This window comes from Montipora foliosa, chromosome 1, assembly GCF_036669935.1.
Source record: "Montipora foliosa isolate CH-2021 chromosome 1, ASM3666993v2, whole genome shotgun sequence".
In the NCBI taxonomy this organism is placed as follows: Eukaryota; Metazoa; Cnidaria; class Anthozoa; order Scleractinia; family Acroporidae; genus Montipora; species Montipora foliosa.
This window is the reverse complement of record NC_090869.1, coordinates 1,039,397-1,054,812: the sequence shown is the minus strand read 5'-3', so window position 1 is coordinate 1,054,812 and position 15,416 is coordinate 1,039,397.

Below are 15,416 nucleotides of genomic sequence, written 5' to 3'. Positions count from 1 at the left end.
TGCTGGTTTTTTTTTTCTTTTTTTGTACCAGCAATTGACATTTCAGTTGATTTTATAGGCATAAACGAAAGGTAAGAACCGTGCGTGTCTGGTCTTGTCTCAGACAGAGGCGAAAGATGGTTTCATGCAGACTGGGACGCCTAAAATGCTCTGTTGTAAACATGGCGGCTCACGAGTGAAGTTGTCTCTCTGGCCTTTCTGTGGACGAATTCCAGGACCTACTGACACAATCTGGGCAAGTTTTGAATGCTAAAACGTTCAATCGATGCGTTATTTTGCTGGTAGGACTGGGTGGCCCGACACTTATGAAAAAAACTATGAAATGAGAATCGGGAGTCTTCCCTTGTCATGGAATGGCAGAATTACCCAGAATTCTTTTTGGGCATGAGCGATGCAACTTAAGAAGCACGAGACTGGCCCTCATCGAATGGCTGAAGCGCGGCCAGAGGAAATGATTTCTAGCCAGATACTCAGGAGTAGGCCTGGTGTGTGCTGTTAACGTAGATTTTGGATTTCTGAACAAGTTTTTATCATAGAAAATTCGCGACAAAGTTGCGCTTTCATTTCGCTGTAATTCTCGTGTCAAAGAAACGGTATAATAATGTAAATAAGAGAATAACGATATTTATATTTGCAGATTACCTGTCCTCTTACTACGAAAGTCAAGCTCGATATCTCTATGCAATAAGCACATTCAAAATTTCCTCGTATTGCTTGATAAAAGGATGTGTTGTTGTTTTGTTTTGTCTTCTATGGAAAAAATACGTTTTCTCTCCCGTCCCCTTCTTATGCCTGATCTTCGCGGAAATTACATTCTGTTCCTCAATAAACCTGGAACAACCAGTTATGGTCTTAGTTCTCTTTCTTCTTACGTATCATCTAAGTTGCGGAATGCGCTACCTGATTTTATCCGTACCTATGAGTTTACTGGTTTTAAAAGAGAATCCAGGGCCGCATTTTGTATAACGGCTTTTCTTTTTAATGAATATATCTTTAAATATTATGTATTTAGTAGGTATCGGTATATGCTATGTATTTTAGCTGTAAATGTAATGTCTCGAAGATATTAGCTCCTGTAGTTATTGGGAAAAAGCTTATGACTGTATGTATGTTACCTTTAGGAGGGCGCATGCGTACACTTTGTAATCTGCGACTCCAGCGCTTACCATATGACAGATAAAATGACTTTTCTCTTGAATATATAAGCCATCTTATTCTTACGCTATATTGACAAGGGCGGTTTGGAGCTGTGAGTAGGCGTGGGATTTGTCACATATGGTTTAGGGGCCGACATATCTCTCCCTCAATGCCGTACCGGGAGGCAAGGTCGGTAGCAGAAAGCAGTGAAGGGCCAACTGCGTCCAAAAGCGATCGCACGGGCCGAAATCCCGGGATGACTCGTTTGGTACGACGCTCCAGCGCCGGTGTCCGGAGGTACTGCGTTTTTCTTTCTTGTTCAAACATTCCGTCAGCGCATGCGCAAATGTTCTGGCTCTTCGATACCTAGCCTACCAAAAAAAATGAACGTGCTGGTTTTTTTTTTTTTTTTTGTACCAGCAATTGACATTTCAGTTGATTTTATAGGCATAAACGAAAGGTAAGAACCGTGCGTGTCTGGTCTTGTCTCAGACAGAGGCGAAAGATGGTTTCATGCAGACTGGGACGCCTAAAATGCTCTGTTGTAAACATGGCGGCTCACGAGTGAAGTTGTCTCTCTGGCCTTTCTGTGGACGAATTCCAGGACCTACTGACACAATCTGGGCAAGTTTTGAATGCTAAAACGTTCAATCGATGCGTTATTTTGCTGGTAGGACTGGGTGGCCCGACACTTATGAAAAAAACTATGAAATGAGAATCGGGAGTCTTCCCTTGTCATGGAATGGCAGAATTACCCAGAATTCTTTTTGGGCATGAGCGATGCAACTTAAGAAGCACGAGACTGGCCCTCATCGAATGGCTGAAGCGCGGCCAGAGGAAATGATTTCTAGCCAGATACTCAGGAGTAGGCCTGGTGTGTGCTGTTAACGTAGATTTTGGATTTCTGAACAAGTTTTTATCATAGAAAATTCGCGACAAAGTTGCGCTTTCATTTCGCTGTAATTCTCGTGTCAAAGAAACGGTATAATAATGTAAATAAGAGAATAACGATATTTATATTTGCAGATTACCTGTCCTCTTACTACGAAAGTCAAGCTCGATATCTCTATGCAATAAGCACATTCAAAATTTCCTCGTATTGCTTGATAAAAGGATGTGTTGTTGTTTTGTTTTGTCTTCTATGGAAAAAATACGTTTTCTCTCCCGTCCCCTTCTTATGCCTGATCTTCGCGGAAATTACATTCTGTTCCTCAATAAACCTGGAACAACCAGTTATGGTCTTAGTTCTCTTTCTTCTTACGTATCATCTAAGTTGCGGAATGCGCTACCTGATTTTATCCGTACCTATGAGTTTACTGGTTTTAAAAGAGAATCCAGGGCCGCATTTTGTATAACGGCTTTTCTTTTTAATGAATATATCTTTAAATATTATGTATTTAGTAGGTATCGGTATATGCTATGTATTTTAGCTGTAAATGTAATGTCTCGAAGATATTAGCTCCTGTAGTTATTGGGAAAAAGCTTATGACTGTATGTATGTTACCTTTAGGAGGGCGCATGCGTACACTTTGTAATCTGCGACTCCAGCGCTTACCATATGACAGATAAAATGACTTTTCTCTTGAATATATAAGCCATCTTATTCTTACGCTATATTGACAAGGGCGGTTTGGAGCTGTGAGTAGGCGTGGGATTTGTCACATATGGTTTAGGGGCCGACATATCTCTCCCTCAATGCCGTACCGGGAGGCAAGGTCGGTAGCAGAAAGCAGTGAAGGGCCAACTGCGTCCAAAAGCGATCGCACGGGCCGAAATCCCGGGATGACTCGTTTGGTACGACGCTCCAGCGCCGGTGTCCGGAGGTACTGCGTTTTTCTTTCTTGTTCAAACATTCCGTCAGCGCATGCGCAAATGTTCTGGCTCTTCGATACCTAGCCTACCAAAAAAAATGAACGTGCTGGTTTTTTTTTTCTTTTTTTGTACCAGCAATTGACATTTCAGTTGATTTTATAGGCATAAACGAAAGGTAAGAACCGTGCGTGTCTGGTCTTGTCTCAGACAGAGGCGAAAGATGGTTTCATGCAGACTGGGACGCCTAAAATGCTCTGTTGTAAACATGGCGGCTCACGAGTGAAGTTGTCTCTCTGGCCTTTCTGTGGACGAATTCCAGGACCTACTGACACAATCTGGGCAAGTTTTGAATGCTAAAACGTTCAATCGATGCGTTATTTTGCTGGTAGGACTGGGTGGCCCGACACTTATGAAAAAAACTATGAAATGAGAATCGGGAGTCTTCCCTTGTCATGGAATGGCAGAATTACCCAGAATTCTTTTTGGGCATGAGCGATGCAACTTAAGAAGCACGAGACTGGCCCTCATCGAATGGCTGAAGCGCGGCCAGAGGAAATGATTTCTAGCCAGATACTCAGGAGTAGGCCTGGTGTGTGCTGTTAACGTAGATTTTGGATTTCTGAACAAGTTTTTATCATAGAAAATTCGCGACAAAGTTGCGCTTTCATTTCGCTGTAATTCTCGTGTCAAAGAAACGGTATAATAATGTAAATAAGAGAATAACGATATTTATATTTGCAGATTACCTGTCCTCTTACTACGAAAGTCAAGCTCGATATCTCTATGCAATAAGCACATTCAAAATTTCCTCGTATTGCTTGATAAAAGGATGTGTTGTTGTTTTGTTTTGTCTTCTATGGAAAAAATACGTTTTCTCTCCCGTCCCCTTCTTATGCCTGATCTTCGCGGAAATTACATTCTGTTCCTCAATAAACCTGGAACAACCAGTTATGGTCTTAGTTCTCTTTCTTCTTACGTATCATCTAAGTTGCGGAATGCGCTACCTGATTTTATCCGTACCTATGAGTTTACTGGTTTTAAAAGAGAATCCAGGGCCGCATTTTGTATAACGGCTTTTCTTTTTAATGAATATATCTTTAAATATTATGTATTTAGTAGGTATCGGTATATGCTATGTATTTTAGCTGTAAATGTAATGTCTCGAAGATATTAGCTCCTGTAGTTATTGGGAAAAAGCTTATGACTGTATGTATGTTACCTTTAGGAGGGCGCATGCGTACACTTTGTAATCTGCGACTCCAGCGCTTACCATATGACAGATAAAATGACTTTTCTCTTGAATATATAAGCCATCTTATTCTTACGCTATATTGACAAGGGCGGTTTGGAGCTGTGAGTAGGCGTGGGATTTGTCACATATGGTTTAGGGGCCGACATATCTCTCCCTCAATGCCGTACCGGGAGGCAAGGTCGGTAGCAGAAAGCAGTGAAGGGCCAACTGCGTCCAAAAGCGATCGCACGGGCCGAAATCCCGGGATGACTCGTTTGGTACGACGCTCCAGCGCCGGTGTCCGGAGGTACTGCGTTTTTCTTTCTTGTTCAAACATTCCGTCAGCGCATGCGCAAATGTTCTGGCTCTTCGATACCTAGCCTACCAAAAAAAATGAACGTGCTGGTTTTTTTTTTTTTTTTTTGTACCAGCAATTGACATTTCAGTTGATTTTATAGGCATAAACGAAAGGTAAGAACCGTGCGTGTCTGGTCTTGTCTCAGACAGAGGCGAAAGATGGTTTCATGCAGACTGGGACGCCTAAAATGCTCTGTTGTAAACATGGCGGCTCACGAGTGAAGTTGTCTCTCTGGCCTTTCTGTGGACGAATTCCAGGACCTACTGACACAATCTGGGCAAGTTTTGAATGCTAAAACGTTCAATCGATGCGTTATTTTGCTGGTAGGACTGGGTGGCCCGACACTTATGAAAAAAACTATGAAATGAGAATCGGGAGTCTTCCCTTGTCATGGAATGGCAGAATTACCCAGAATTCTTTTTGGGCATGAGCGATGCAACTTAAGAAGCACGAGACTGGCCCTCATCGAATGGCTGAAGCGCGGCCAGAGGAAATGATTTCTAGCCAGATACTCAGGAGTAGGCCTGGTGTGTGCTGTTAACGTAGATTTTGGATTTCTGAACAAGTTTTTATCATAGAAAATTCGCGACAAAGTTGCGCTTTCATTTCGCTGTAATTCTCGTGTCAAAGAAACGGTATAATAATGTAAATAAGAGAATAACGATATTTATATTTGCAGATTACCTGTCCTCTTACTACGAAAGTCAAGCTCGATATCTCTATGCAATAAGCACATTCAAAATTTCCTCGTATTGCTTGATAAAAGGATGTGTTGTTGTTTTGTTTTGTCTTCTATGGAAAAAATACGTTTTCTCTCCCGTCCCCTTCTTATGCCTGATCTTCGCGGAAATTACATTCTGTTCCTCAATAAACCTGGAACAACCAGTTATGGTCTTAGTTCTCTTTCTTCTTACGTATCATCTAAGTTGCGGAATGCGCTACCTGATTTTATCCGTACCTATGAGTTTACTGGTTTTAAAAGAGAATCCAGGGCCGCATTTTGTATAACGGCTTTTCTTTTTAATGAATATATCTTTAAATATTATGTATTTAGTAGGTATCGGTATATGCTATGTATTTTAGCTGTAAATGTAATGTCTCGAAGATATTAGCTCCTGTAGTTATTGGGAAAAAGCTTATGACTGTATGTATGTTACCTTTAGGAGGGCGCATGCGTACACTTTGTAATCTGCGACTCCAGCGCTTACCATATGACAGATAAAATGACTTTTCTCTTGAATATATAAGCCATCTTATTCTTACGCTATATTGACAAGGGCGGTTTGGAGCTGTGAGTAGGCGTGGGATTTGTCACATATGGTTTAGGGGCCGACATATCTCTCCCTCAATGCCGTACCGGGAGGCAAGGTCGGTAGCAGAAAGCAGTGAAGGGCCAACTGCGTCCAAAAGCGATCGCACGGGCCGAAATCCCGGGATGACTCGTTTGGTACGACGCTCCAGCGCCGGTGTCCGGAGGTACTGCGTTTTTCTTTCTTGTTCAAACATTCCGTCAGCGCATGCGCAAATGTTCTGGCTCTTCGATACCTAGCCTACCAAAAAAAATGAACGTGCTGGTTTTTTTTTTTTTTTTTTGTACCAGCAATTGACATTTCAGTTGATTTTATAGGCATAAACGAAAGGTAAGAACCGTGCGTGTCTGGTCTTGTCTCAGACAGAGGCGAAAGATGGTTTCATGCAGACTGGGACGCCTAAAATGCTCTGTTGTAAACATGGCGGCTCACGAGTGAAGTTGTCTCTCTGGCCTTTCTGTGGACGAATTCCAGGACCTACTGACACAATCTGGGCAAGTTTTGAATGCTAAAACGTTCAATCGATGCGTTATTTTGCTGGTAGGACTGGGTGGCCCGACACTTATGAAAAAAACTATGAAATGAGAATCGGGAGTCTTCCCTTGTCATGGAATGGCAGAATTACCCAGAATTCTTTTTGGGCATGAGCGATGCAACTTAAGAAGCACGAGACTGGCCCTCATCGAATGGCTGAAGCGCGGCCAGAGGAAATGATTTCTAGCCAGATACTCAGGAGTAGGCCTGGTGTGTGCTGTTAACGTAGATTTTGGATTTCTGAACAAGTTTTTATCATAGAAAATTCGCGACAAAGTTGCGCTTTCATTTCGCTGTAATTCTCGTGTCAAAGAAACGGTATAATAATGTAAATAAGAGAATAACGATATTTATATTTGCAGATTACCTGTCCTCTTACTACGAAAGTCAAGCTCGATATCTCTATGCAATAAGCACATTCAAAATTTCCTCGTATTGCTTGATAAAAGGATGTGTTGTTGTTTTGTTTTGTCTTCTATGGAAAAAATACGTTTTCTCTCCCGTCCCCTTCTTATGCCTGATCTTCGCGGAAATTACATTCTGTTCCTCAATAAACCTGGAACAACCAGTTATGGTCTTAGTTCTCTTTCTTCTTACGTATCATCTAAGTTGCGGAATGCGCTACCTGATTTTATCCGTACCTATGAGTTTACTGGTTTTAAAAGAGAATCCAGGGCCGCATTTTGTATAACGGCTTTTCTTTTTAATGAATATATCTTTAAATATTATGTATTTAGTAGGTATCGGTATATGCTATGTATTTTAGCTGTAAATGTAATGTCTCGAAGATATTAGCTCCTGTAGTTATTGGGAAAAAGCTTATGACTGTATGTATGTTACCTTTAGGAGGGCGCATGCGTACACTTTGTAATCTGCGACTCCAGCGCTTACCATATGACAGATAAAATGACTTTTCTCTTGAATATATAAGCCATCTTATTCTTACGCTATATTGACAAGGGCGGTTTGGAGCTGTGAGTAGGCGTGGGATTTGTCACATATGGTTTAGGGGCCGACATATCTCTCCCTCAATGCCGTACCGGGAGGCAAGGTCGGTAGCAGAAAGCAGTGAAGGGCCAACTGCGTCCAAAAGCGATCGCACGGGCCGAAATCCCGGGATGACTCGTTTGGTACGACGCTCCAGCGCCGGTGTCCGGAGGTACTGCGTTTTTCTTTCTTGTTCAAACATTCCGTCAGCGCATGCGCAAATGTTCTGGCTCTTCGATACCTAGCCTACCAAAAAAAATGAACGTGCTGGTTTTTTTTTTTTTTTTTGTACCAGCAATTGACATTTCAGTTGATTTTATAGGCATAAACGAAAGGTAAGAACCGTGCGTGTCTGGTCTTGTCTCAGACAGAGGCGAAAGATGGTTTCATGCAGACTGGGACGCCTAAAATGCTCTGTTGTAAACATGGCGGCTCACGAGTGAAGTTGTCTCTCTGGCCTTTCTGTGGACGAATTCCAGGACCTACTGACACAATCTGGGCAAGTTTTGAATGCTAAAACGTTCAATCGATGCGTTATTTTGCTGGTAGGACTGGGTGGCCCGACACTTATGAAAAAAACTATGAAATGAGAATCGGGAGTCTTCCCTTGTCATGGAATGGCAGAATTACCCAGAATTCTTTTTGGGCATGAGCGATGCAACTTAAGAAGCACGAGACTGGCCCTCATCGAATGGCTGAAGCGCGGCCAGAGGAAATGATTTCTAGCCAGATACTCAGGAGTAGGCCTGGTGTGTGCTGTTAACGTAGATTTTGGATTTCTGAACAAGTTTTTATCATAGAAAATTCGCGACAAAGTTGCGCTTTCATTTCGCTGTAATTCTCGTGTCAAAGAAACGGTATAATAATGTAAATAAGAGAATAACGATATTTATATTTGCAGATTACCTGTCCTCTTACTACGAAAGTCAAGCTCGATATCTCTATGCAATAAGCACATTCAAAATTTCCTCGTATTGCTTGATAAAAGGATGTGTTGTTGTTTTGTTTTGTCTTCTATGGAAAAAATACGTTTTCTCTCCCGTCCCCTTCTTATGCCTGATCTTCGCGGAAATTACATTCTGTTCCTCAATAAACCTGGAACAACCAGTTATGGTCTTAGTTCTCTTTCTTCTTACGTATCATCTAAGTTGCGGAATGCGCTACCTGATTTTATCCGTACCTATGAGTTTACTGGTTTTAAAAGAGAATCCAGGGCCGCATTTTGTATAACGGCTTTTCTTTTTAATGAATATATCTTTAAATATTATGTATTTAGTAGGTATCGGTATATGCTATGTATTTTAGCTGTAAATGTAATGTCTCGAAGATATTAGCTCCTGTAGTTATTGGGAAAAAGCTTATGACTGTATGTATGTTACCTTTAGGAGGGCGCATGCGTACACTTTGTAATCTGCGACTCCAGCGCTTACCATATGACAGATAAAATGACTTTTCTCTTGAATATATAAGCCATCTTATTCTTACGCTATATTGACAAGGGCGGTTTGGAGCTGTGAGTAGGCGTGGGATTTGTCACATATGGTTTAGGGGCCGACATATCTCTCCCTCAATGCCGTACCGGGAGGCAAGGTCGGTAGCAGAAAGCAGTGAAGGGCCAACTGCGTCCAAAAGCGATCGCACGGGCCGAAATCCCGGGATGACTCGTTTGGTACGACGCTCCAGCGCCGGTGTCCGGAGGTACTGCGTTTTTCTTTCTTGTTCAAACATTCCGTCAGCGCATGCGCAAATGTTCTGGCTCTTCGATACCTAGCCTACCAAAAAAAATGAACGTGCTGGTTTTTTTTTTTTTTTTTTGTACCAGCAATTGACATTTCAGTTGATTTTATAGGCATAAACGAAAGGTAAGAACCGTGCGTGTCTGGTCTTGTCTCAGACAGAGGCGAAAGATGGTTTCATGCAGACTGGGACGCCTAAAATGCTCTGTTGTAAACATGGCGGCTCACGAGTGAAGTTGTCTCTCTGGCCTTTCTGTGGACGAATTCCAGGACCTACTGACACAATCTGGGCAAGTTTTGAATGCTAAAACGTTCAATCGATGCGTTATTTTGCTGGTAGGACTGGGTGGCCCGACACTTATGAAAAAAACTATGAAATGAGAATCGGGAGTCTTCCCTTGTCATGGAATGGCAGAATTACCCAGAATTCTTTTTGGGCATGAGCGATGCAACTTAAGAAGCACGAGACTGGCCCTCATCGAATGGCTGAAGCGCGGCCAGAGGAAATGATTTCTAGCCAGATACTCAGGAGTAGGCCTGGTGTGTGCTGTTAACGTAGATTTTGGATTTCTGAACAAGTTTTTATCATAGAAAATTCGCGACAAAGTTGCGCTTTCATTTCGCTGTAATTCTCGTGTCAAAGAAACGGTATAATAATGTAAATAAGAGAATAACGATATTTATATTTGCAGATTACCTGTCCTCTTACTACGAAAGTCAAGCTCGATATCTCTATGCAATAAGCACATTCAAAATTTCCTCGTATTGCTTGATAAAAGGATGTGTTGTTGTTTTGTTTTGTCTTCTATGGAAAAAATACGTTTTCTCTCCCGTCCCCTTCTTATGCCTGATCTTCGCGGAAATTACATTCTGTTCCTCAATAAACCTGGAACAACCAGTTATGGTCTTAGTTCTCTTTCTTCTTACGTATCATCTAAGTTGCGGAATGCGCTACCTGATTTTATCCGTACCTATGAGTTTACTGGTTTTAAAAGAGAATCCAGGGCCGCATTTTGTATAACGGCTTTTCTTTTTAATGAATATATCTTTAAATATTATGTATTTAGTAGGTATCGGTATATGCTATGTATTTTAGCTGTAAATGTAATGTCTCGAAGATATTAGCTCCTGTAGTTATTGGGAAAAAGCTTATGACTGTATGTATGTTACCTTTAGGAGGGCGCATGCGTACACTTTGTAATCTGCGACTCCAGCGCTTACCATATGACAGATAAAATGACTTTTCTCTTGAATATATAAGCCATCTTATTCTTACGCTATATTGACAAGGGCGGTTTGGAGCTGTGAGTAGGCGTGGGATTTGTCACATATGGTTTAGGGGCCGACATATCTCTCCCTCAATGCCGTACCGGGAGGCAAGGTCGGTAGCAGAAAGCAGTGAAGGGCCAACTGCGTCCAAAAGCGATCGCACGGGCCGAAATCCCGGGATGACTCGTTTGGTACGACGCTCCAGCGCCGGTGTCCGGAGGTACTGCGTTTTTCTTTCTTGTTCAAACATTCCGTCAGCGCATGCGCAAATGTTCTGGCTCTTCGATACCTAGCCTACCAAAAAAAATGAACGTGCTGGTTTTTTTTTTTTTTTTTGTACCAGCAATTGACATTTCAGTTGATTTTATAGGCATAAACGAAAGGTAAGAACCGTGCGTGTCTGGTCTTGTCTCAGACAGAGGCGAAAGATGGTTTCATGCAGACTGGGACGCCTAAAATGCTCTGTTGTAAACATGGCGGCTCACGAGTGAAGTTGTCTCTCTGGCCTTTCTGTGGACGAATTCCAGGACCTACTGACACAATCTGGGCAAGTTTTGAATGCTAAAACGTTCAATCGATGCGTTATTTTGCTGGTAGGACTGGGTGGCCCGACACTTATGAAAAAAACTATGAAATGAGAATCGGGAGTCTTCCCTTGTCATGGAATGGCAGAATTACCCAGAATTCTTTTTGGGCATGAGCGATGCAACTTAAGAAGCACGAGACTGGCCCTCATCGAATGGCTGAAGCGCGGCCAGAGGAAATGATTTCTAGCCAGATACTCAGGAGTAGGCCTGGTGTGTGCTGTTAACGTAGATTTTGGATTTCTGAACAAGTTTTTATCATAGAAAATTCGCGACAAAGTTGCGCTTTCATTTCGCTGTAATTCTCGTGTCAAAGAAACGGTATAATAATGTAAATAAGAGAATAACGATATTTATATTTGCAGATTACCTGTCCTCTTACTACGAAAGTCAAGCTCGATATCTCTATGCAATAAGCACATTCAAAATTTCCTCGTATTGCTTGATAAAAGGATGTGTTGTTGTTTTGTTTTGTCTTCTATGGAAAAAATACGTTTTCTCTCCCGTCCCCTTCTTATGCCTGATCTTCGCGGAAATTACATTCTGTTCCTCAATAAACCTGGAACAACCAGTTATGGTCTTAGTTCTCTTTCTTCTTACGTATCATCTAAGTTGCGGAATGCGCTACCTGATTTTATCCGTACCTATGAGTTTACTGGTTTTAAAAGAGAATCCAGGGCCGCATTTTGTATAACGGCTTTTCTTTTTAATGAATATATCTTTAAATATTATGTATTTAGTAGGTATCGGTATATGCTATGTATTTTAGCTGTAAATGTAATGTCTCGAAGATATTAGCTCCTGTAGTTATTGGGAAAAAGCTTATGACTGTATGTATGTTACCTTTAGGAGGGCGCATGCGTACACTTTGTAATCTGCGACTCCAGCGCTTACCATATGACAGATAAAATGACTTTTCTCTTGAATATATAAGCCATCTTATTCTTACGCTATATTGACAAGGGCGGTTTGGAGCTGTGAGTAGGCGTGGGATTTGTCACATATGGTTTAGGGGCCGACATATCTCTCCCTCAATGCCGTACCGGGAGGCAAGGTCGGTAGCAGAAAGCAGTGAAGGGCCAACTGCGTCCAAAAGCGATCGCACGGGCCGAAATCCCGGGATGACTCGTTTGGTACGACGCTCCAGCGCCGGTGTCCGGAGGTACTGCGTTTTTCTTTCTTGTTCAAACATTCCGTCAGCGCATGCGCAAATGTTCTGGCTCTTCGATACCTAGCCTACCAAAAAAAATGAACGTGCTGGTTTTTTTTTTTTTTTTTGTACCAGCAATTGACATTTCAGTTGATTTTATAGGCATAAACGAAAGGTAAGAACCGTGCGTGTCTGGTCTTGTCTCAGACAGAGGCGAAAGATGGTTTCATGCAGACTGGGACGCCTAAAATGCTCTGTTGTAAACATGGCGGCTCACGAGTGAAGTTGTCTCTCTGGCCTTTCTGTGGACGAATTCCAGGACCTACTGACACAATCTGGGCAAGTTTTGAATGCTAAAACGTTCAATCGATGCGTTATTTTGCTGGTAGGACTGGGTGGCCCGACACTTATGAAAAAAACTATGAAATGAGAATCGGGAGTCTTCCCTTGTCATGGAATGGCAGAATTACCCAGAATTCTTTTTGGGCATGAGCGATGCAACTTAAGAAGCACGAGACTGGCCCTCATCGAATGGCTGAAGCGCGGCCAGAGGAAATGATTTCTAGCCAGATACTCAGGAGTAGGCCTGGTGTGTGCTGTTAACGTAGATTTTGGATTTCTGAACAAGTTTTTATCATAGAAAATTCGCGACAAAGTTGCGCTTTCATTTCGCTGTAATTCTCGTGTCAAAGAAACGGTATAATAATGTAAATAAGAGAATAACGATATTTATATTTGCAGATTACCTGTCCTCTTACTACGAAAGTCAAGCTCGATATCTCTATGCAATAAGCACATTCAAAATTTCCTCGTATTGCTTGATAAAAGGATGTGTTGTTGTTTTGTTTTGTCTTCTATGGAAAAAATACGTTTTCTCTCCCGTCCCCTTCTTATGCCTGATCTTCGCGGAAATTACATTCTGTTCCTCAATAAACCTGGAACAACCAGTTATGGTCTTAGTTCTCTTTCTTCTTACGTATCATCTAAGTTGCGGAATGCGCTACCTGATTTTATCCGTACCTATGAGTTTACTGGTTTTAAAAGAGAATCCAGGGCCGCATTTTGTATAACGGCTTTTCTTTTTAATGAATATATCTTTAAATATTATGTATTTAGTAGGTATCGGTATATGCTATGTATTTTAGCTGTAAATGTAATGTCTCGAAGATATTAGCTCCTGTAGTTATTGGGAAAAAGCTTATGACTGTATGTATGTTACCTTTAGGAGGGCGCATGCGTACACTTTGTAATCTGCGACTCCAGCGCTTACCATATGACAGATAAAATGACTTTTCTCTTGAATATATAAGCCATCTTATTCTTACGCTATATTGACAAGGGCGGTTTGGAGCTGTGAGTAGGCGTGGGATTTGTCACATATGGTTTAGGGGCCGACATATCTCTCCCTCAATGCCGTACCGGGAGGCAAGGTCGGTAGCAGAAAGCAGTGAAGGGCCAACTGCGTCCAAAAGCGATCGCACGGGCCGAAATCCCGGGATGACTCGTTTGGTACGACGCTCCAGCGCCGGTGTCCGGAGGTACTGCGTTTTTCTTTCTTGTTCAAACATTCCGTCAGCGCATGCGCAAATGTTCTGGCTCTTCGATACCTAGCCTACCAAAAAAAATGAACGTGCTGGTTTTTTTTTTTTTTTTTGTACCAGCAATTGACATTTCAGTTGATTTTATAGGCATAAACGAAAGGTAAGAACCGTGCGTGTCTGGTCTTGTCTCAGACAGAGGCGAAAGATGGTTTCATGCAGACTGGGACGCCTAAAATGCTCTGTTGTAAACATGGCGGCTCACGAGTGAAGTTGTCTCTCTGGCCTTTCTGTGGACGAATTCCAGGACCTACTGACACAATCTGGGCAAGTTTTGAATGCTAAAACGTTCAATCGATGCGTTATTTTGCTGGTAGGACTGGGTGGCCCGACACTTATGAAAAAAACTATGAAATGAGAATCGGGAGTCTTCCCTTGTCATGGAATGGCAGAATTACCCAGAATTCTTTTTGGGCATGAGCGATGCAACTTAAGAAGCACGAGACTGGCCCTCATCGAATGGCTGAAGCGCGGCCAGAGGAAATGATTTCTAGCCAGATACTCAGGAGTAGGCCTGGTGTGTGCTGTTAACGTAGATTTTGGATTTCTGAACAAGTTTTTATCATAGAAAATTCGCGACAAAGTTGCGCTTTCATTTCGCTGTAATTCTCGTGTCAAAGAAACGGTATAATAATGTAAATAAGAGAATAACGATATTTATATTTGCAGATTACCTGTCCTCTTACTACGAAAGTCAAGCTCGATATCTCTATGCAATAAGCACATTCAAAATTTCCTCGTATTGCTTGATAAAAGGATGTGTTGTTGTTTTGTTTTGTCTTCTATGGAAAAAATACGTTTTCTCTCCCGTCCCCTTCTTATGCCTGATCTTCGCGGAAATTACATTCTGTTCCTCAATAAACCTGGAACAACCAGTTATGGTCTTAGTTCTCTTTCTTCTTACGTATCATCTAAGTTGCGGAATGCGCTACCTGATTTTATCCGTACCTATGAGTTTACTGGTTTTAAAAGAGAATCCAGGGCCGCATTTTGTATAACGGCTTTTCTTTTTAATGAATATATCTTTAAATATTATGTATTTAGTAGGTATCGGTATATGCTATGTATTTTAGCTGTAAATGTAATGTCTCGAAGATATTAGCTCCTGTAGTTATTGGGAAAAAGCTTATGACTGTATGTATGTTACCTTTAGGAGGGCGCATGCGTACACTTTGTAATCTGCGACTCCAGCGCTTACCATATGACAGATAAAATGACTTTTCTCTTGAATATATAAGCCATCTTATTCTTACGCTATATTGACAAGGGCGGTTTGGAGCTGTGAGTAGGCGTGGGATTTGTCACATATGGTTTAGGGGCCGACATATCTCTCCCTCAATGCCGTACCGGGAGGCAAGGTCGGTAGCAGAAAGCAGTGAAGGGCCAACTGCGTCCAAAAGCGATCGCACGGGCCGAAATCCCGGGATGACTCGTTTGGTACGACGCTCCAGCGCCGGTGTCCGGAGGTACTGCGTTTTTCTTTCTTGTTCAAACATTCCGTCAGCGCATGCGCAAATGTTCTGGCTCTTCGATACCTAGCCTACCAAAAAAAATGAACGTGCTGGTTTTTTTTTTCTTTTTTTGTACCAGCAATTGACATTTCAGTTGATTTTATAGGCATAAACGAAAGGTAAGAACCGTGCGTGTCTGGTCTTGTCTCAGACAGAGGCGAAAGATGGTTTCATGCAGACTGGGACGCCTAAAATGCTC